The sequence below is a fragment of the Dipodomys merriami genome, unplaced genomic scaffold, assembly GCF_024711535.1.
Source record: "Dipodomys merriami isolate MVZ:Mamm:240054 unplaced genomic scaffold, mDipMer1.0.p SCAF_14, whole genome shotgun sequence".
NCBI lineage: Eukaryota > Metazoa > Chordata > Mammalia > Rodentia > Heteromyidae > Dipodomys > Dipodomys merriami.
The window spans coordinates 17,504,791-17,526,213 of NW_027202715.1; the positions used below are offsets into that span (position 1 = coordinate 17,504,791).

Consider the following 21,423-nt stretch of genomic DNA (forward strand, 5'->3'; position numbering starts at 1 on the left):
AAACAAAGAGAGGCTAAGGAACTACTTGCCCCTCATTAAGAGGGAATGATTCCAATGAGATATTGGGCAGGGAAAACAAAAGAGCAGTTAGGCCTATTATAGAAATGACCAATACAACAGAATTGCCATAAGGCCACCAGTTATTAAATCTCCTGACATAATTTTACTGTGGATTGATGAGTGGAAATGCTATTGGGAAACATACAACTTAAGTTTCAAATGAATTTTTTAAATGTATGTATGCACATAAGTAGAAAGAAAATAAATACATAAACATATACATATAAAGAAAGAAGGAAAGAGTGATAAAGCTAATGAAGCAAATTTCAATCACAAATTTCAGTAAGGGACATGTGGTAATTCCTATACCCTTTGATATGTTTTTTGTAAGCTGGAAATCATATAGCAAGACATAATTTAAAAACTGGAAAAATGTTAATACATTAACAAATGAGAGATGGGAATATAGCTTAAAGGTAGAGTACTTTCCTAATATGCAGTAGCCCCTGAATTTTGACTTCTAAAATGGGAGGGTGGAAAAAATTGCTTAAGCAAGTACTAACACTCAAACAAATCAAGGGAAAAGGATCATTTATGGCCAACCTACAAAATAAGCTAATGAACTTTAAGGGTAAAAGAAAAATATCTAATAACCAGGCAAGACAACAAAGAGATGTTTTTTCACCTGGTAACTAGTAATTTTCTTTAAAAAAAAAAAAATCACGTTAGCAGATTAGGTGTAGTAGCTCACACTCATAATCCCAGCACAGGAAGGCTGAGGCAGAAGGGTGACATGTTGAAGGCTTGAGATCCTGTCTCAAAAAAAAAAAAAAAAAGTAAACACTAAAACTTGCTAGTGGGAGTGTTAATTAGAGACTTTTGGGAAAGCAGTTTGGCAATATGAATCAAGAGCCTAAAAATATCTTCACTATTGTAGTACAGACTATTGGAAAGAAATAGTCTTAACTGTGAATTAAAATTTATACTCAAAGATATTCATTAAAGGATATTTATAGTAGCAAAATTTTTAAAGTAATCTACATGTTGAACAATAAAGAAGTAGTTAAGTAAACCACAAAATGGAATATTCCATCATTAAAAGATATTAAAAATATGAAGTGGAGTTGAGGCTCAAAAATAAGAACCAAGGCCCTGAGTTCAAGCCCCAGCACTAGTGCACTTCATACAGGCACATACATACACGCGCGCACACACACACACACACACACACACACACACACACACGCATGGGCACACAACATTAAAAAGAAAAACTGTGTCAAATAAATTCTAAGAATATAAAGCTTACAAAGAGGGGCATTTTAGATTATCTTAACCAAGTATAAAGCAATTTCTTAAAGCCCAGACTACAGATGCTAAAAACATGACTGAAAATAAATATAAATGAAGAGCCTGAACACCGGTCCCAGTCTCCAGCTTATCTGAGATCCACTTTGCCTACCTCATCCCACCTATTCTGTCCACCCTCCCAAACAGAGCCCTCACTGCTCACATGGTCATGTCCCTCCCAACCTTCCTGCTCAGCTCCCTCAGCCCCTGGGAGCCTGGCACCTTCACCCTAGTCGGGAGCCTGGCACCTCTCACAGCTGCATTCATAAGCAAGCATCCACATGCTGCTTCATATTTACAAATTCCCACTTTGTTTCACACAAGTAAAAGAAATGGACTCCAGCTATTACAGTTACCTTAAAATTGAAACTAAATTAAATATGGCAGTTTATGGAGAAGCAGTTTTACTTTTCTTTGCTTCTTTCAAATAAAAACATTAAAAAAAAAAAAAAAAAAAAACATCCTTTGCACTTCCTTCCCTAATCCAGATTCCCAAGGCAGGCAGACATTGCATACCTGATTCCAGTTCAGTGTAAGGACCACAAATGTCACCATCCACTCACTTCCAAGTCAAAAGGCATTTAACAAGCTAATCATCAGCTACCACTCCAGACCCACCCATCAGTGTGCTGCAGTGCTCAGCCACTACCCAAGGCCACACCTGATTCCAGCTCTGTTCTAGTCCCCACTGATTCCATCTTCTACTTGGCAACTTTCCACCTCATTAGCAGGGCAGAACAGTCAGGGGACAGAAGGATGTGAGCAAGGCTATGAACACTGAGATACAGACAGGAGTAGTATTACCTTAACCTGGCAAAGGGCTAGCTCAGAGGCATCCTTAAGTTAGAGGTCCTCAATAGAGAGAATTTTCAACTCAGGGACTTCTGGTAGTGTCTTAGGATTGTCACCACTGTGGGAGTACAGCGGGCACATAGCAGAGGTGGCCAGGGTCAGTAGTATCTACAGTACACAGGCCAGCTCCTTACAACAAAGACCCACCCAGTCCCAAATGTCAACATGCTACAGCAAGCAACTCTGCCATCAACTGACGGATGCTTTCTGTAAGTCTAATAACAATTAATCAGGAAGAAAACCCCATGGGAAACAGAAATCTACAATCATTTAGGAGCTGTAAACACAAATGCACACAGTCTCAATCAGATGCTACAGCAGGTGACAGAATTGTTCCTTTGGATAAGGAAAGTCTACCTTAAATACAGGAAATAAGAGAACATCCCAATAATTTAAGCAAAGTAGTAGGTATGTCCTTCCTTGCCCCTCCCTCTTGCTCCCGTAGGCTTCTTGCATTTCTTCAGACAGCTTCATGGTAGCCAGTGAGAAGACAGATAATACTATCAAAACTGCCCAGACTGCTAAATACCCCTAGAGAAGATGGCAATACATCCACAGAGAGGATGGAAAATTTAGCTGTGTCTCCTAACAGGGCAAAGATCCCAAACTCACGGTGCCCAGCTTAGCTTCAGAGAAACATAGCAAACATTCAAAGACTAATCAAAATGAAGAAAATATAGTACTGCTTTTCCAGATCATTATAAAATCTACATAACACTCAGGACAAGCAACATTTTAAAGCCAAGAATGAACAGTACTTAGCCTGTTCTTCAACAACAACAACAACAAAAAGTTAGGTAAAGATGAATTTATTATATGAGTCACTGTGAAAGGATCAATGTATTTTCACTATAATAATAGAATTAAAGGCAGGCCCACTGAGTCACACAACACATTTTTTTTAAATCATTTTAACAACTTTATTGGGCCATGATTTCTACCCATAGGAAATCAATCATAAGGTTAGAGAAGTCATTTGGTGCTATCCTGACTGAGGCCTAAATAACTCTGACCTATCTCTTAAGTATTACTAGACTGTCTAACCTTAACCTTTGTCTTTTTGGTATTAAGCAGTAACTCACCACTTTAAGGTGGTCCATTTCATCACTAGACAAGAATAATCATGGTGGCACACACCTGTAATCCCAGCACTCAAAAGCCTGGCAGGAGGATTGTGAGTGTAAAACCAGCCTGAACTACACAATGAGACTCTGGGAGAGAGGGAGGGCAGGAGAGAAGGTGGGGGAAGAAGGAAGATAAAGTCTAATCACTGTGAAAGAAGCCTAATCATCCTCAGTGTATCAGCCTTAACATTTCTCTCAGATCACCCTATTCTCCCCTCCTAGAGACTTTTTCTTCTCCAAGTTATGAAATATCTTCTCCTCATGAGCAGTGTCTCAGCTAGCTTTCAGGTCAAATAGTTAATGGGAGACAAAAAGCCAGAATAGCTAGAAGGAGGAATCTTAAGAAATAAACCAGTGCAGACTCAATCTCACTTTTATGAATGAGTAAACTAGGCAGAGAGAGAAGCAAGACTTGTCAGTGGTCAAGATTCCAGTCTCTTGCCCTCAGAACTACCCAAGTTATAAGGTAAGATGCTACAGAACAAAACTAAATTTTTTCGGGGGGGGGGTCCGGTCATGGGGCCTGAACTCTGGGCCTGGGTGCTGTCCCTCAGCTCTTCAGCTCAAGGCTAGCACTCTAACACTTGAGTCACAGCACCACTTCCGGCTTTTTCTGCTTATGTGGTGCTGAGGAATCGAACCCAGGGCCTCAGGCATGCAAGGCAAGTGCTCTACCACTGAGCCAACTTCCTAGCCCAACAAAACTAAATTTTAAAAGAAGTTTTATGTGGGCTCAGGGCTCATTCTTGCAATCGTAGCTACTCTGGAAGCTGAGATCTGAGCTCATGGTTTGAAGCCAGCCAAGCAGAAAAGTCTATGAGACTCTTCTAGTTAACCACCAAAAAGCCAGAAGGTATGGCTCAAGTGGTAGAGGACCGATTTTGAGCAAAAAAGCTATGAAAATGTGCCCTGAGTTCAAGCCATAGTACTGGCACACATATAGAAAAGTTTTATGATGATTTAAAAAATGTTTTCAGTTCAACAAGTTAAAAAAAATCACACTTCATGAAAAACGCATGTTTATTATTATATATGATTAGAACAAAAAAAAAAAAAAAGCCAAACGTGGGCAGCAGGTATGTGCTCAGGTGAGTGTTCCCCACCACAGGGACACAGAAACCCAAGTCCAAGGTCATATGGCAAAAAGCACCCAGTGACACCCCTCCAGAGCTTGCATCCTTCAGCAAGTCCACATGTAAGCTGAGTAAGTACCTCTCTAAAATTGCCACAACTAAATTAACAAATTCAAGACTTCCATTAATTCCTTAAAATGTTTACTGTTGGGGGCCAGTGCAGGTGGCTCACACCTGTAATCATATCTACTTAGAAGGCAGAGATCAAGAGGATCACAGTTCAAGGACCACCTGAATGAAAAACTTTGCAAGACTCTTTTCAACAGAAAAAGTTTAGCGTGATGGCATATACTTGTTATTCCAGCTACTGCACAGGCATAAACAGGAAGGTTACAATTCAGACCAGTCCAGGCAAAAAGTAAGACTGTATCTAAAAAGTAGTACGAGTAAAAAGCACTGGAGACATGACTCAAGTAGTAGTCTGCCTAGATGCTGAGTTCAAACCCTAGTACTGCCCCCAAAAAAGTTTATGCTTGAACAGACTCTGTTATAGAAGTTACCTTCCCCACCAGGTGCTGGTGGCTTACACCTGCAATCCTAGCTACTCAGGAGGCTGAAGTCTGAGGACTGTGGCTCAAAGCCAGCTAAGGCAGAAAAGCCCACAAGACTCTTACCTCTAATTAACCAAAAAGCTAGCAGTGGAGCTGTGGCTCAAGTGCTGGAGCACTAGGCTTGAGCACAAAAGCTCAGGACAGTGCCCAGGCCCTGAGTTCAATACCCAGGACCAACACAAAAACATAAAATAATCCTTCCCAAGAACATGTATGTTAATTATTTCTTAACAAATCAGGATAAAAGTTTAAAACGTACAGTAAGTACCATTCTATTTACTAAATACTAAATTACTTAGTAAGTAAACTGGCATAAAATGCAAGGCTACTTTAACTTGAAAATCAGGTTACTGTATTAAAGCATCAACTTCTGTACTGACTATCCTAAAGATACTCACTTCACAACAAGCTAATCCTTCTGGGAGTAATATGGAGCTCATTTATGGCATGGAACTTTGTGAGGAATCTTAGCCTAAGCAGGGCTGCATACTCTCCTTTCCCAGAGGCTCTTACAGGGAGTCAGAGATCCTGTACTTTGAACTGAAGGCCAGGACTAGAAGGTCATGACTGGAAAGTCATGATTGGTGGTTAGTATACCCTATACATCAGAAGAATCAGAGTCTGGGGACCCCAATAGTCAATCACCTGAAGCAGAGTCAATGTCATTTACTCATGACACAGTGTCTTGTTCCTGAACAGTCAAGACAATCAAGAAAGCAAATCTCACAGCCTTCTTTGCAATTATGTTAGATGTCAAGTAACTGAACCCTGCAAAAGCAATATAAGGCCAGACTGTATTGCTGTGTGTAAAAAAAAAAAAATCCATTCAATATTCAAGGTGATTCTCCAGCTCTGTCTTCTGCTGCCATGGAGGAGGCCGCATGGCACAGTTACAAATAGAAAAGGTATAACCAACTTGTGTTGCTTTTTTTTTTTTAATCACAGGGATAAATGCTTTGTTGTCATTATTGTGAGTGCAGCATAATACACCCAGTACTTTTCCAAATTTTGCCTGCAGACAAATCATCATGTGATTGAACCTGGGATATGGTCTGAAAAGTCTGCATTTCTCATGAACACTGAAATGATACAAACGTAGCTACTGTGGAATACACTTTTGGGACAAGAGTCTCAACTACCAAGATTAATAAAAAGGGGGAAAACATTCAATTATTTTGAAAAAGCCTCCCATAAACTGACATTAGGATGGAAGGTAATGCCCATCAAATAATTTATCTTCTTAATTTCTTTTGTAATAAAATTTGCTAGAACATAAACTGAATATGTAAGTACTTCCTACTAATCAGCAAGCTCAAGGTCAGATTAATGCAGGATAAAGGAAGCTCTGAGGAAACAAGTCCAGAAAAGCATAGAGTCTAACAAAATAATGACATATGATACAAGACATATGGTAGAACACTGAGCAAAAACAAGAACTTGTATGAAAAGTTATTCAGGATAATAAAAATGAATGTACCTTAAACATATTTTTATGCTGGTCCTGGGTGCTGTCCCTGAGCTTTTCTACTCAAGGCTCATGCTCTACAGTTTGGAGATAAGAGTCTCACAGACTTTTCTCATACCTGCCTCCTCAAACATTAAAAAAAAGTGGGGGGGGGGATACATGGCCTGGTGCTGGTGGTTCACACCTGTTATCCTAGCTACTCAGAGGCTGAGATCTGAGGATCACAGTTTGAACCCAGCCAGGGCAGGAAAGTCTGAGAGACTCTTATCTCCAATTAAACACCTCCAAAAAAAATCAGAAGTGGAGCTGTGGCTCAAAAGTGCCAGGACAAAAAGCAAGCAAGCAAGCAAGCAAGCAAACAGGAAAGCAAGAAAGCAAGGAAGCAAATCAAGAAAGAAAGGAGGGGAGAGGAAGAGGAAGAGAAAGAGGAAGAGGGAGGGAGGGAAAGGAAGGAAGGAAGGAGGGAGGGAGGAAGGAAGGAAGGGAAGGAGGGAAGGAGAGAGAGAGAAGGAAGGAAGGAAAGAAAGAAAGAAAGAAAGAAAGAAAGAAAGAAAGAAAGAAAGAAAGAAAGAAAGAAAGAAAGAAAGAAAGAAAGAGAAAGAAAGAAGGAAGGAAGGAAGGAAGGAAGGAAAGGAAGGAAGGAAGGAAGGAAGGGAAGGAGAAAGAGAAAAAAGAAGGAAGGAAAGAGAGAGAGGGAGGGAGGGGAGAAAGATGGAGGGCACGAGGGAGGGAGAGGGGAGGGAGGGGAAAACACATGTATGTTGAAAATGACTATACAGCTTATGGGTGGGGATGGGAGGGAAAAACTACGAGAGAGCAAGGGAAGGGGTGACAATGTCCAAAAAGAAATGTACTCATGACCTGACATATCTAATGCCTCTGTACATCAGCTTTTTTTGCTTTTTTTTCTTTTTTTTCTTTTCTATTTTTTGTACATCACCTTTATAATAACAAAAAATAAAAATTAACCATCCTGAAATCCTAGATGCTTGAGATATAATTGAGGGATTGAGGTTTGAGGCCACCCCAAGCAAAAAGAAGTATGCACTCCTTCTCAACCAATGACTGGGCAAGGTGTCCTGAGTCTACTCCAACTACAAGGGAAGCACAAAGGCTCAGCAGAGTGGTACATGCTGGTCACCCTTCTCCACAAACAGGCGGATGGCAACCCAAGCCTTCCAGGGCTTAAAGGGACTACCTCAAAACAGCCAACCTAAGAAGGGGCTCAAGGCTCAGTGGTAGAGCATCTGACTTGCATGGAAGATCCCCAAGTCCAATTCCCAGTATCACTCCCCCAAAAGACACATAACAAGGGAAATTTAGTCCTAGCCTACTACCTGGCTCTGTAGTTGTCAATGGTTAAGTGCTGATTAATGATTACTGCTTGATTTTCACAAAAAATAGGAACATAAGAAAATTTAAGATGCCAAATCTTCGATTATCAAAATGAAAAGGCAATGCATAGAATCTAAAGCTTGTGAGTCCATAGAATCATGCACATGATTTTTATAAATGTGGAATCCTAGAAGAGGGGCAGAGCAAGATGGCAGTGTACAGGCTTTCCAAAGGACTCAGTGAATAACAAAAATCTAGGAAAAGGAAGGAGAAACTATTCAGAAAAGCAGAACTGAGGAGGAACACGAGACACCGGACAGCTGAAAAGTGTGGTGGGACAGGCAGCCAAAGGGAAACTAGGAGACAATTGGCAGCTCCAGCCCCATCTTCCTTGGGGGAGATTAAGGCTGAAGCCCTCACAAGGTAAACAACCAGGTGACCTCCAAAACAGATTAACAGAGCTAGCTGTGAGAATAACCCAAACCACACTGTGCTGGGATTTGGCCAGAATGACAGGCCAGGTAAACAGGACAGTCGTACTCCTCAAATCTTAGAAATCCCAGTTCCCTTCTTGTGAGTGAGTAACCCAGGTACCAGTTTACATTTGCTGCTAGCAAGCCACCTGTAGCCAGCTGGGCTCTGAGACTGACACACAACTGAAGACTTGAAACACAGAAGCAATTGGTGATTTTTGTGATCCAGCACTAGCCAGTGTCCAGGTGGTGACAGTTATCAAAGCCCCACCTCGGTGACAGCAACATTATAACCAGAATACAAAAGACCTAGCCTCTGCTGGCAGGAAGCTCTTATTACTCAGTGATTAGTTTACACTGATGGCTGGCAGACAGGCTTAGGAACTGAGCCACAACCCCAGAGGGCCTGAAAAATTAAGGAACATTTGAAGACCTGAGATATGCAGCCAGGCATCATAGGCAGGCAGAGAGAGGAAGACACAACTTAGGCGTTAGACCCAACAAATTCATTGGAGAAGGGATTTCAGAAAACAAAAGATTGATTCTCAGCTGTAGACAGTGATCAGCTTACACAGACCACAGCAAACAGTCCAAGGCAAAACAGATTTTGGGCAAGAGCCACAAATGGGGATAGGGGAATGGAAGTTTAAGGAGTTTTTGGTCATCTAGCCACACGACTAAGGTACAAGACTGTCACCTCAGGCTGACAAAGAGAAAGGGTTCAACTCAGGCTAGCAAGGAGTTCTGGGAGAGCTCAGGAAGCTGCTGGCAGGCCCACAGTGCTGGGGAGCAGTCTCAGTATCTGCAGGACACTTAAGGATACTGGGCCCTCACCTCAGCGGGTGGAGGGCTCAGATTTCAGGAATTGCAGAGTTATCAGTTAGCTCCTCAAAAGCAGCAGCCCAGAAGGCAAGCCTAAAGACTAAGCCACACAAGGAGGGGGCTTAAGACAGTAGGAAGTAGCTTTAGAGAAGAAGATTATCTTCAGGCAAGGTCTGAGAGAAGCAACAATTGCAAACAGAGCATGAGTCCCTTAGATGTCCATCACTGCTAGAGAACCATAATCAGGCATATCAGGGAAACACCCCACTAGTAACTTGTCTGTTGCCCCAGTGGGTATACACAGGGGATCTGGGCAGCAAGAAGGACCTTGACTGGCCCACAGACCAAAGAGTGCTGAGCGACTATCAGGGGCTCCAAGTGCACCGGAAGAAAGCTTCTAAAGTTGAAGCAGAACAAAAGTAAACAAATAATCCATTACCAGCCCTGCCTTCAACTCATATAGAACACCAATCCAAATACAAGAAAATGCAAGTGATCGCAAGTTCTTTATCTGAGTGGTGTTACAGGACCAGGTCTTGGTACTTTGAGCAAGCATTAGGCTTGCTAACCCAGTATGGAAAAACTACACTAACTTTCCATGATAACTAAAGCAAGTTATGACCACTAAACCCACACTTTAGAAGAAACTCAAAGGAATCCTACACACAGAGAGAAAGATAAATGAAACCAGGAAAAAAGAATGAAACAAATGCCACTGGTTGAGCAAATGAATAGTAGGGAAGAACCAAATACTTTTTAAAAATTGGCTGAATTTTCTTTTCTAGATCAAAAAGATAAGCATGTGTAAACACACAGAGAATCGTGTATTTATTTGTAAATAGAACAGGTAATTGTGGGACCATCTGAAAGGCTTGATTCATAGGAGAGAATATTCAAAGGGTAAACAATACCAAAATACATTGGCAATCTGTAAAGGAAGACAACAAAATGAAACTCACTGAAAGTAACAACGGGTAGTGGGATGAGAAAGTAAGTAAATGAAGGCTGAACATAGAGGTATATGGTAGAGCACCAGCTTTCAGTGAAAAAGTAAATGAAGGGGTCGATCTGATTAAGATACATGTATATGTGAAATAATAGTGATGAAGTATGGAGGTCTGGCCGGCACCATATTGGATACATGGTAGATTGTAGGTTCTGGCATCTTGTATTCATGCTGGGAGAAGAACCCCTCACACATACACCCCATCACCTACCTCCCAGGTGATAGGAGTGCCCAGATCCTTGAAGGCAGGGGCAGACACTTGTCTGATTGGCTATTGAATCTGTGAGTCCAGTGTCTGGAACTGGGAATTTCCTGAGGATCTTCCCCCTGTGCCAACCTATTTAGGCCCGGACCAGCCTAGCCACCGATAGGCCATGCCACATGTGTCTCTGCGATCATCTCCTATGTCCTGCCTCCGGGCTCGTCTCCAGTCATCATGGCGTCCCAATTCAGCTCTCCATTGAAGCTGAATTGGCTTGCTGATATTGTTTTTGTTACTTCTTTCCTCTTAGCATGTTTCCTAGCTGTGTTATGTGTATTTGCATGCTGCAGGCCTTTGTAACAACTGGCTGCCTGCAGCCTGTTAACTGTATAATAAAGACTCCAATTTTCTATATTTCAAAATGTGGCTACTGGCAGGTTCACCTTACAACAATTCTTCTGTCAAAAACTTAAATACTGGCCAGGCACCAGGCCTGTAATCCTAGCTACGCAGGAGGCTGAGATCTGAGGATCAAGGTTCAAAGCTTGTGCAGACAGGAAAGTCTGTGAGACTCTAAAATCCAATCTCCAACAAAAAGCCAGAAGTAGAGCTGTGGCTCATACAGTAGAGCACTAGCCTTGTGCAAAGGAGCTCAAGCAGTGGCCCAGGCCCTGAGTTCAAGCCCCAGGATTGGCAAAGATACTGGCTGGCACACACACACACACACACACACACACACACACACACACACACACACACGCACACACACGCACACACACACACACACACACGGAAATGTTGATCTACATCTATGTTGATATGAGTAAAAAAGTATACTGCAAAATAACATGCAACATGACTGCATTTATGTTCAAATACATAGTGAAATAGCACTTCCAATGCTAGAATTTTTTTCTTTTTGGTCAGTCATGGGGCCTGAATTCTGGGCCTGGGAGCTGTCCCTCAGCTCTTCAGCTCAAGACTAGCGCTCTACCACTTGAACCCTTGAACCACAGCACCACTTCCTGCTTTTTCTGCTTATGTGGTGCTGAGAAATCGAACCCAGGGCCTCATGCATGCAAGGCAAACACTCTACCACTGAGCCACCTTCCCAGCCCCCAATGCTAGAATTTTTTAAACACCATTACCAGTGTAGACTTTTTGTTTTGTTTTGTTTTGTTTTTCTGGCTGAGACATGGTCTTGCTATATTGTCCAGGCTGGTCTCAAACTCAAGGGCTCAAGTAAATTTCCTACCTCAGCCCCAGAATAGCTAAGATTACAGGTACACACCACCATACACAACTACCTCTGCAATTCTTTTTAAAGATAACAGATATTCCATTGTCAGACTGGATGAAAGCAACAACAAAGAAATACAGAGAAGAATAGGGGGAAAAATACTACTCTTTGCAACTTGGCGGATAAACATTCTTTTTTTTTGGGGGGGGGGTCCAGTCGTGGGGTCTGAACTCTGGGCCTGGGCGCAGTCCCTCAGCTCTTCAGCTCAAGGCTAGCACTCTACCACTTGAGCCACAGCGTCACTTCCGGCATTTTTTTCTTTTTGCTTATGTGGTGTTGGGGAATCGAACCCAGGGCCTCAGGCATGCAAGGCAAGCGCTCTACCACTGAGCCACCTTCCCAGCCCCAAGGATAAACATTCTTATATCTAGATTCAAACAATGTACATGCAACTCTCCCTATTGATATATACCCCCAACAATTTTTTAACATATTCACAAGGAGAACTAAGTAAGAAATATAAGTTACAATGAAATAATACAGCAATTGTGATACAGGTTGACTGCTATTATCAGAAATGCTTGGGACAAGAATATAGATTTCATAGTTTGGGAAGTTGGGCATATTTGGACATACTTTACCATATAAGCAGCCCTAATATAAAAATCTTAAAACTAAAAGGTTCTAAAGGCCCCACATGACACTCCCGAGCTTCAAATTCTGAAGTATTAGAGGTATCAGTGTTCTGGATTGGGCAACAATCTTTGTACTCATAGTTACAAGATGTAAAAGATAAAGCACAAAAGCAAAACATATAGTTTAACATTATGCCGAAGTTTTTAAAAACAACAAAACTAAGAATTCATAGATACAGATTTAAACACAATGAGGGGCTAGGGAGTAGCTCAGTTCGTACAGTATATGCAACACCCTGTTCCAAGGCCCATCACCAATAAAAAAAAAAAAGGGCCTACCATGACATATTATTTATCAACCGTTAGATGGTAACTTTAAATATTTGACAATATTAAGTGCTGGCAATGATGTGGTACACCACTGGTGTAAAGCCCTTTTAGTACAGAAAACAATTTATATATTTTTTAGACAGGAGCCTAAAGAAATCCCTCCCCACAAGACTCCTGTCACAGTTACTCAATTACACTCATCTGGGAACAGCAAGAAGGAACTGCACACTCAAATGAGCAGAGCAGTCTAGGTCAACCAATCTTATCACATGACCCCTTAAAAGGCAAGAAACCTAGAGGAGGAGGAAGAGATGAAGCAGATGAGAAGGCCATAAGATCTAAAGTAAGAGGACTAATCCCCATTTGCTGTATCTGAAGGAGGCACTAAGGTACACAAAGCATGGAATGTGAATGGCTGCTAGAAGCCAGAAATGCCATCGACTGATATCTAGCAGGGAAAAGCAAGGCAAGAATGCCCACTGGCTGACACTCAACAAGGAAAAGCAGGCCTCAGTTCTATGACCATGTAGAAGTGAACAATCTAAGGGAGCTTGGGAGTGGATTCATCCCCAGAGCATCCAGATGAGTACAGTTCTGCCAGTAGCCTAATTGTGGCTCCAGAGAGCTGCAGAGCAGATAATCCAACAAGCTGCCATGATTCTTTTTTTTGTTTTGTTTTTTTCTGTTTTTTGTCAGTTGTGGGGCTTAACTCCAGGCCTGGGCCCTGTCCCTCAGCACTTCAGCTCAAGGCAAGCACTCTACCACTTGAGCTACAGTGCCACTACCAGTTTTCTGGTGGTTTATTAGAGGTAAAAGTCTCATGGGAACTTTCATGCCCGGGCTGGCTTTGAACCACAATCCTCAGATCCTAGCCTCCTGCGTAGCTAGGATTATAGGTGTGAACCCCCAGTGCCCGGCTGGCTGCCATAATTCTAACCTACAGAAGCATCAAGTAATGCCATCTGTATTGTTTGAAGCCTCTTAATTTATGGCAATTTGTTATACAACAATAGATAAACAGAGCTGGGCACAGTGGCTCTGTAGTCCCAACTATTAAGTAGGCTGAGGCAGGTTGAGCCCAGTAGTTCAGGGCCAACCTGGGAAACATATTAAGACTTTGTCTCAAAATAAATAAATATCCTGATACTTGTAGAATCGTTGAAAAATTGCATTTGCCCGCCTATAACATCACAGGCAGACACCAGATGGTATAATTAGAGAATCCCTTACTTGTGTATATAAGGAGATACTCACAAGAGTGTTCTTGTAACACAACTCCTAACAGAGAAAACAACCACCCCAGTCAGTCATCAAGAGCATAAAGAACCAGTTGTGGGATTTCTCTATAATGTAGCACTCACAAAAAAGAGGATGGGGCATTTTAAGCACTCAGTCATCACATGTGGTTAGTGCCTATGGTACGGACCATGAAAACACAAAACATTTCTAACATCGCATAAAGTCACAATGCACAGTGATTACATAAAGGGCTGTGTGTGTGCATGGAAAGCTTTATAGCACCAGAAGGACTCCTGGATGTCAGTGATTCTTGGAAAAAGGACTGTGTTATAAAACAAGATACGTACAGATGACTGTCAAGTCTAATACTGTGTGGCATAAAAAAGCAAGTGAACATTGAGATATCACCTCACCCCAGTTAGAACAGCAAAAATCAAGAACTCTAACAACAACAGATGCTGGAGGGGATGTGGACAGAAAGGAACCTTACTTCATTGTTGGTGGGAATGTAAACTTGTTCAACACTTTGGAAAGCAGTATGGAGGTTCCTCAAAAGACTTCACATAGAACTCCCCTATGACCCAGCAATCCCACTTTTGGGCATTTACCCAAATGTTTACAAACAAGACCACACTAAAGCTACCAGCACAACAATGTTTATTGCAGCATCATTTACCATAGCTAAGATATGGAACCAACCCAGATGCCCCTCAGTAGATGAATGGATCAAGAAAATGTGGTATATATACACATGGAATTCTATGCCTCCATCAGAAAGAATGACATTGCCCCATTTGTTAGGAAATGGAAAAACTTGGAAAAAATTATATTAAGTGAAGTAAGCCAGGCCCAAAGAAACATAGGTCCCATGGTTTCCCTTATTTGCAATATCTAGTATATGTATGAGTCAAGTGGAAAAGGTCAGATAATGTGATGTCAGGAAAATGAACCCTTAGATATGTATTTTAATGTTTTTTTTCTTTCGTGCATGTGTTTCTAACGCATTTATAAGATTATCTCTTTGTTGCTTTGTATGTCCCTCCCCCACAGTATAACCCTTGCTTTCACTATATTTGATGTCAGTATAACTTGTGGAGGAGATGGGGAAAAACCAGTTGTTTAAGGATACAGGTGGACCTGTTGCAACAATGAGAAGTACAAGTTGTCATGTCCAAAACGAGCTTTACAACATCAGTGCGGGGGGGGGCAAAGGGGGGGGAGAAGGATTGGGAATGGGGGGGAGGGGGGAGGCTGGGAAGGGATGTGAAGGGTAAACAAAGGAGGGTGCAATGCTTGGTAAGAAATGTACGCATTATCCTGCCCATGTAACTGTAACCCCTCTGTACAGTATGTTCACAAATAAAATTAAATTAAATTTTAAAAAAAAGCAAGTGAAGGCTAGGAATGCTCAGTGGTGAGCACTCTGAAGCAGGTGGAGGTAAAAAGGCAACATCCCAGAGGGGGACCAAGGACATAAAGTTAAGGTCAGGTTGCACTTACGTGATGATTACAGAATGGGAGTATCTACATTCTACACATATTCTAAATATCCCAATGTCTACTTAACAGTTAAAAAGATGAAAACAGGGCTAGGAATATGGCTCAATAGTAGAATGCTTCCCTAACATGCATGAAGCCCTAGGTTCAATTCCTTAGTATCACATAAATAGAAAAGGCCAGAAGGGGCACTATGGCTCAAGTGGTAGAATGCTAGCCTTGAGCAAAAGAAGCTCAGGGCCTCAGTTCAAGCCCCAGGACTGGGAAGAAAAAAAAAAAAGATGAAAACATCTTCCTAAACAAACCAAAGGGAAAAAAAATCTTTTGCCAAGCCATGTTCATTAAAAAAAATAATTCAAATAAGTAATTCAAATAAGACATAGAAGTCCAATCTCTTTTGTGCCTATCAAATGTTACTTAGCATGTTTGCAAGGGGCATCCATGTTGCAGCATCAGACAGTACATCATTCCTTTTTATGCCTGAGTAATACTCCAATGTATGGGTATAGCACATGTTCTGTAACCCTTCATCCTTGGTACAGGTTTTAGTTGTTTATACTTCTGAGCTACAATGAATACTGTTCCTGTGAGCACTGATGGGCAAGTTTTTATGGGTGTAGTTATACTTGTATTTCTCTTGGGTATACACCCAAGAGAGAACTGATATGGAATGTGGTACCCCATGTCTAGCCACTGAGAAATAGACAGACTTACTTTATATCACACTACATTACCACCCATTACAAGAGTGTATAAAGACCGAATGTCTCTACAACTTCACCAACACTTATTATTACCTGACTTTTAGTGCAGCCTTCCTGGTGGGTGAGTCGCAGCATTTCAGCTTGATTTTAACTAACATTCATTCCCCTGGTGACATTCTTTTGTGTGTTTATTGACCATTTGTATTTCGTGTCTGAAAAAGTATCTATTGAAATCCTTAGTCCAGTTTTGTATCATCAGCATGTAAGGGTTCTTTATATTCTCAGAACACTGGATCTTTATTAGACATTTTTCTCATACTGGACACTGGAGAGTATGAGAAATTCTTATCCTTGGGGTGAAAAAAACACAGATGAAACTTAGTAACCAAACTGTAAGTGAAAAGAATCACACAGAAAATAATCCATAAAGAGGCTGGAGTGTTGGTCTGGGAAGGTGGCTCCGTGGTAGAGTGCTTGCCTTGCATGCATTAGGCCCTGGGTTCGATTCCTCAGCACCACATAAGCAAAAAAGAAAAAAAACAGAAGTGACCTAGCAGAAACGAAGAAGGGAAGGGAAGGGAAGGAACAGAGGGGGAAAGGGAAGGGGGAAGGAGCTTATTTTCCTACATTTGCCATATTTTGTATGCATTTACAGTCTCACTAATAATTGGAGGTTTTGAAAATTTAGAAAGACACTGAAGTAGCTCAATCTCAACACACTTAAGGCAGCGAAGGTATTCACACCAACCAAACTGCTCATACTGCCAAACAGCTCATACTGCCAAACATTGCTTTGAAGGACAGTGCCTTTTGAGAGGGAGAGGATACTAAGGATAAAACCTAAGGGTGCAGCTTTCTACTACCTGAGTCATGTAACAGCCTTTTTCATTCATATTTTGGTTTTGAGGCAGGTTCTAGCTTATACTTTTGCCCAAACAAGCCCTGAAGTCGCCATCATCATGCCTCCACCTCTAGAGTAGCTGAGATTAAAGATGTGTGTGCCACTGCACATGGCCTTTTTCCCCCTTGCTATGAAACCCTGCTATGCCTCAAACTTTACAATCCTCCTGCCTCAGCCCTACAACCTACAAAACATATGCTTTGCAGAAGAGAAAAGATAGATGGCTTGCTCTTACTTTCTTTTTTCCACCTTTTTGTCCATCCATCCTCCTAACTCTACTTCATCTCACTGACCTGAATAAAATAGCACCTCCTCTGGGGAATTTTGCCATTTAACTTACCAGCTTGAAGAATATACACCTCCTCTATTCCCACAGCTTTTGTATCACATTACCCTTGGATTACATTTTCTTTATTCCTCTATCAAAAACATGTCCCTGGAGAACATAGAAGTCACTGATTTTGTTGTTACTGACTACTGAATGAATCCAAAAATTCAGGTATTTAGTATGAAGTGAGTAAAGAAATTAGATCTGGCCTAGTTTTGTTTTGTTTTGAAGTAAGAAGTTAAAAATATACTCCCTGGGGCTGGGAATGTGACTTAGTGGTAGAGGGTTTGCCTAGCATGCATGAAGCCCTGGGTTCGATTCCTCAGTACCACATACACAGAAAAAGCTAGAAGTGGCATCATGGCTCAAGTGGTAAGGTGCTAGCCTGAGCACAGAAAGGCTCACAGGCAGTGCCCAGGCCCTGACCCTGAGTTCAAGCCCCTGCTGGGCGCCAATGGCTCACACCTGAAATCCTAGCTACTCAGGAGGCTGAGATTTGAGGTTCAGGGTTCAAAGCCAGCCCTGGCAGAAAAGTCTGTGAGACTTTTATCTCCAATTAACCAGCAGAAAACTGGAAGTGGCACTGTGGCTCAAGTGGTAGAGCGCTAGCCTTGAGCTGAAGAGCTAAGGGACAGCACTCAGGCCCAGAGTTCAAGCACCAAGGCCAACAACAACAACAATAAAAAAATCATACTCCTTGAAAAAAATTAACATTGATGTTCTTAGTATAGGAAAAACAAAGTTGGCAACAGTTAAGGCAAAACATAAAATGTTGATATCATATGCACTGATAACTTCCCCAAATTCAGAAATCAGAATCATAAGGACATAAGAACTTCCACAAATATCATTTATCAGATGAGCATGGTGGGGCACATTTGCAATCCCTGAACTGAAGAGACTATGGCGAGAGGATATTGAGTTTGAGGTCAGCCTGAACTACATAAAGTAATCTGAGAGAGCAAGGGGGGACAGAGGGAGAAAGAGATCGCTTACTGTTAGAATAATATGCTGCTTTAAAAAATGTCTTTAAGTCAAGACATATAACTGGAGAACAGGTAAAGGAAGAAACTTTTTACCAAAAAAATTGTATCTGGCATTTGAAGATTCAAATTTATGTTATTTTCAGAAATATGAACACAATTTTTACTTGCTCTTAAATATTTTAAATTACAAAGCACCGAAAGTATAAACCAAGATATTCTGTACTTCTAGAAGAAATGGAGGGTTGAAACTGAACACTATGGAGCCTTACAACAGCTAGGAATATCCTTTGCTACTAAATCCCTAACAGGGATTTATGTATGTATGTATGTATGTATGTATGTGTGTGTGTGTGTGTATGTACGCGTGCGTGTGTCTGCCTGCCTGCCTGCCTGTGTGTCAGTCAGTCTGTTGGTCTGTCTGTCTGTCTGTCTGCCTGTCTGTACCAGCTTAGATTTAGGGTCTTGCCCTTGCTTGGTTTTTTTTCACTTCACTAGCTTGCTACCTTTCAAGTCACACCTCCACCCCTGCTTTTTGCTGGTTTACTAGAGATGGAGTCTCCAAGACTTTGCTGTCCAGGCTAGCTTCACACTTTGATCCTGAAAGTCTCAGTGTTCTGAATCGCTGGGATTAAGGCATAAACCACTGGTGGTGGACACGAAAGGGACACTTAACAAGTCAACTCATTCCTTTCTATGCCTGGAGCTAGTTTCTTCCTGGTGATATTTAAATAGAACAAAAATATTGGAATTAGGGCAGCCAGATTTAATTCAATCAATCAACAAGCTGGCCTCAATCTCATGATACTCCTGCCTCTGCTTTCTCAGTAGCTGGGATTACAGGAGTACACTAACTTGCTGTTTTAGATAAATGATAAATAATTTTAAGTATGTCCTATATATTTTATGTTTATCTGAAATTTCTTTTTATCTGACAATTTCTCCACTTTGGTTTAGAAACCGAGAACCAAAGGAAGGGTAGCGACTTGCCTAAGCTTGAACCAAAGGTCAAAGAAGTATTTTCTTTGAAAAGAAAAAACATATTACACCTTGGGTTCCATTTAGAATAACCTCCAATTCCTGAATTTTTGTTCACCTCTGGGACTTGTGTGAAAGTGCCTTTTCCCTTTAAATCTCAGCCTTCAGGTTATAGTAAGTTTTCTTGTTTTTTTGTTTTTTGGGGGGGGTGTGGGGGAGGGGGGGATGGGAGCTGGTCATAGGGCTTGACCTCAAGGCCTGGGTATTGTCCCTGAGCTTTCTTGATCAAAGTTAGCATTCTAACACTAAAGCCAAGGCTTCGCTTTTGGGTTTTTTGGTAGTTAATTGAAGATAGAGTCTCACAGATTTCCCCCGCCCAGGCTGGCCTTGAACTGTGGTCCTCAGATCTCAGCCTCCTAAGTAGCTAGGATTACAGGTGTGAACACCCAGCTCATAACTTGAAAAATAAAAATCTTCATAACTGCTTTTGGTTGTGCACCTCACATTCTGTATTTGTATATTAACATATGAATATATAAATTAATTATATATTAATATATGGTTAATTAGTATATATTCATATACATACCATATGAAACAAAAAGTTATTTTCTCTTGAACCTAGTCTCTCAAAATGTATTTCTGTTGCTCTCCAGGGTTTCAAAATCTAATAAGTGATCTACTGCATGACTCTTCAGAACTTATCAATTATGAATTAATTCACTTTTCATGGGGATTTGTGAAATATCCATCCATCTTAGCCCCAAATAAGTCTTCCATTTTCAAATAAACCAGCAAAGAGGGTGACTCTCATTTTTACAAACACACTTCCCTGAGATTGACTGCACAAAGGGATAGAAAGAGACCTTTGGCAGCAACTAAGGATATACTAGTAATATCTATCTGCATAAATATAACCCAACAGAGTTCGGGGAAAATATTTTAAAATACTCAAATTCCTCTTCAGATCCCATCAGAGACAGTTCTCTCTCGCTCCCTCCCCTCCCCCCATGATGATATCTCTCAACTCTGATCCTTAGAGTCAAGAGTTATCAGGGATTGGGGAAAATTGTCATCCTTTTTTGCAAATAAGTGTTGCTATTATTTTCCTTAAAACAGTTTTGCTTCATTAAAAAAAATAGGAATCCGGCGCTAGTGGTTCACAGCTATAATCCTAAAGAGGATGCTGGTTCGAAGCCAGCCTGGGCAGGAAGTTCCTGAGACTCACCTCCAATTAATCACCAAAAAGTGTGAACCGGGGTTGTGGCTCAAGTGATAAAGCACTAGCCTTGAGCGGAAAAACCTAAAGGGACAGCGCCCGGGCCCCGAGTTCAAGTCCTAGTTCCGGCACAAAAGAAAGAAAATTAACATAAGCCTTTTGGAAAGTCCCTAAGGTGGTGGCTTTTTATTGTTACTCCAAACTTCACCCTGATGAACGAGAATGCACTTTCGTTTCAGATACGGATTGAAAAGACAGAAAAAAACCCAAGTACCGAAAAGGCAAATGACCTGCGCCTGCTTTCCCTCGGCGGCTCGACCTGCGCGGCGTTGTCTGGACGTCACATCTCAGCCGCGGACCGTCCTTCCCCGGGCTCGCGTCCAGACTTCCATTTCCCGGACGTGGACACTGAGGCCTCGCGGCTGCCGGGGACACAGAGACGGCACCGGCCAGAGGCGGCGCGAGCGGCGGGGCCTGAGCAGCGGAGTCCGCAGGCTCCGCGGGCGCACAGTCGTCGCCCGGCCCGGGCCGCCCCGGGCAGGCCTGGGCCGCAGCGACCGCCCCGCGGCCCACCTGTCGTGGACGGCGCGCCGGGCAGCCACACCCCCTTCCCTGCCGCCGCTCGCCCCGCGGCGTCCGGGCGGAAGCGGCTGGGCCCGGCGTGGGGCGCGGGTCTGGAGACCGCCGGTGTCCCCTCAGGTGGGCGCGAAGTTCGCGGCGCGGACGCCACTGCCCGCCTGGACCATGCCCGCGACGCGGACGCAGCAGGGCCGCACCTCGGCCAGCGCGGCGCCTGTTTACACCTCCGCCGGGGGAGGGGGCGGGGGGGGGGGGGAGGGAGAGGAGAGACGCCGACAGGGTCGTCACGTGACTGATGGGTCACGTGTCTATCCGAGAGGCGTTGCCGTGGCGACGACGGCGCGTGGGGGCGGGAGTGCTGCGTGGCAGCAGCTGTGCGCGCGCCCGCGGCTGTGCACGCGCCCGCCCGGGAGCCGATGTTTGTCCTTCGTGACTCTATGCTGCCCGGGGAGGAGGAGGGGGGGGGGGGGATCGCCT

At 42.6% G+C, this 21,423-nt stretch overlaps 1 protein-coding gene across 6 annotated transcripts in view; it reads right to left on the reverse strand.

Moving 5' to 3' along the window:
- Positions 1-21,164, reverse strand: part of Marchf8 (membrane associated ring-CH-type finger 8) — a 99,925-nt gene extending 78,761 nt beyond the window's left edge. For 2 of the 6 annotated variants that reach the window (XM_070020875.1, XM_070020870.1), the window contains exon 1: positions 20,658-21,164. The gene's annotated coding sequence lies outside the window, so the exon portion shown is untranslated. Of the gene's footprint in view, positions 1-1,866; positions 1,922-20,641 lie in introns of those variants that run through there. The other 4 variants (XM_070020876.1, XM_070020871.1, XM_070020879.1 and 1 more) reach the window with 3 other exon arrangements.
- Between the last annotated feature and the right edge of the window lie 259 nt (positions 21,165-21,423).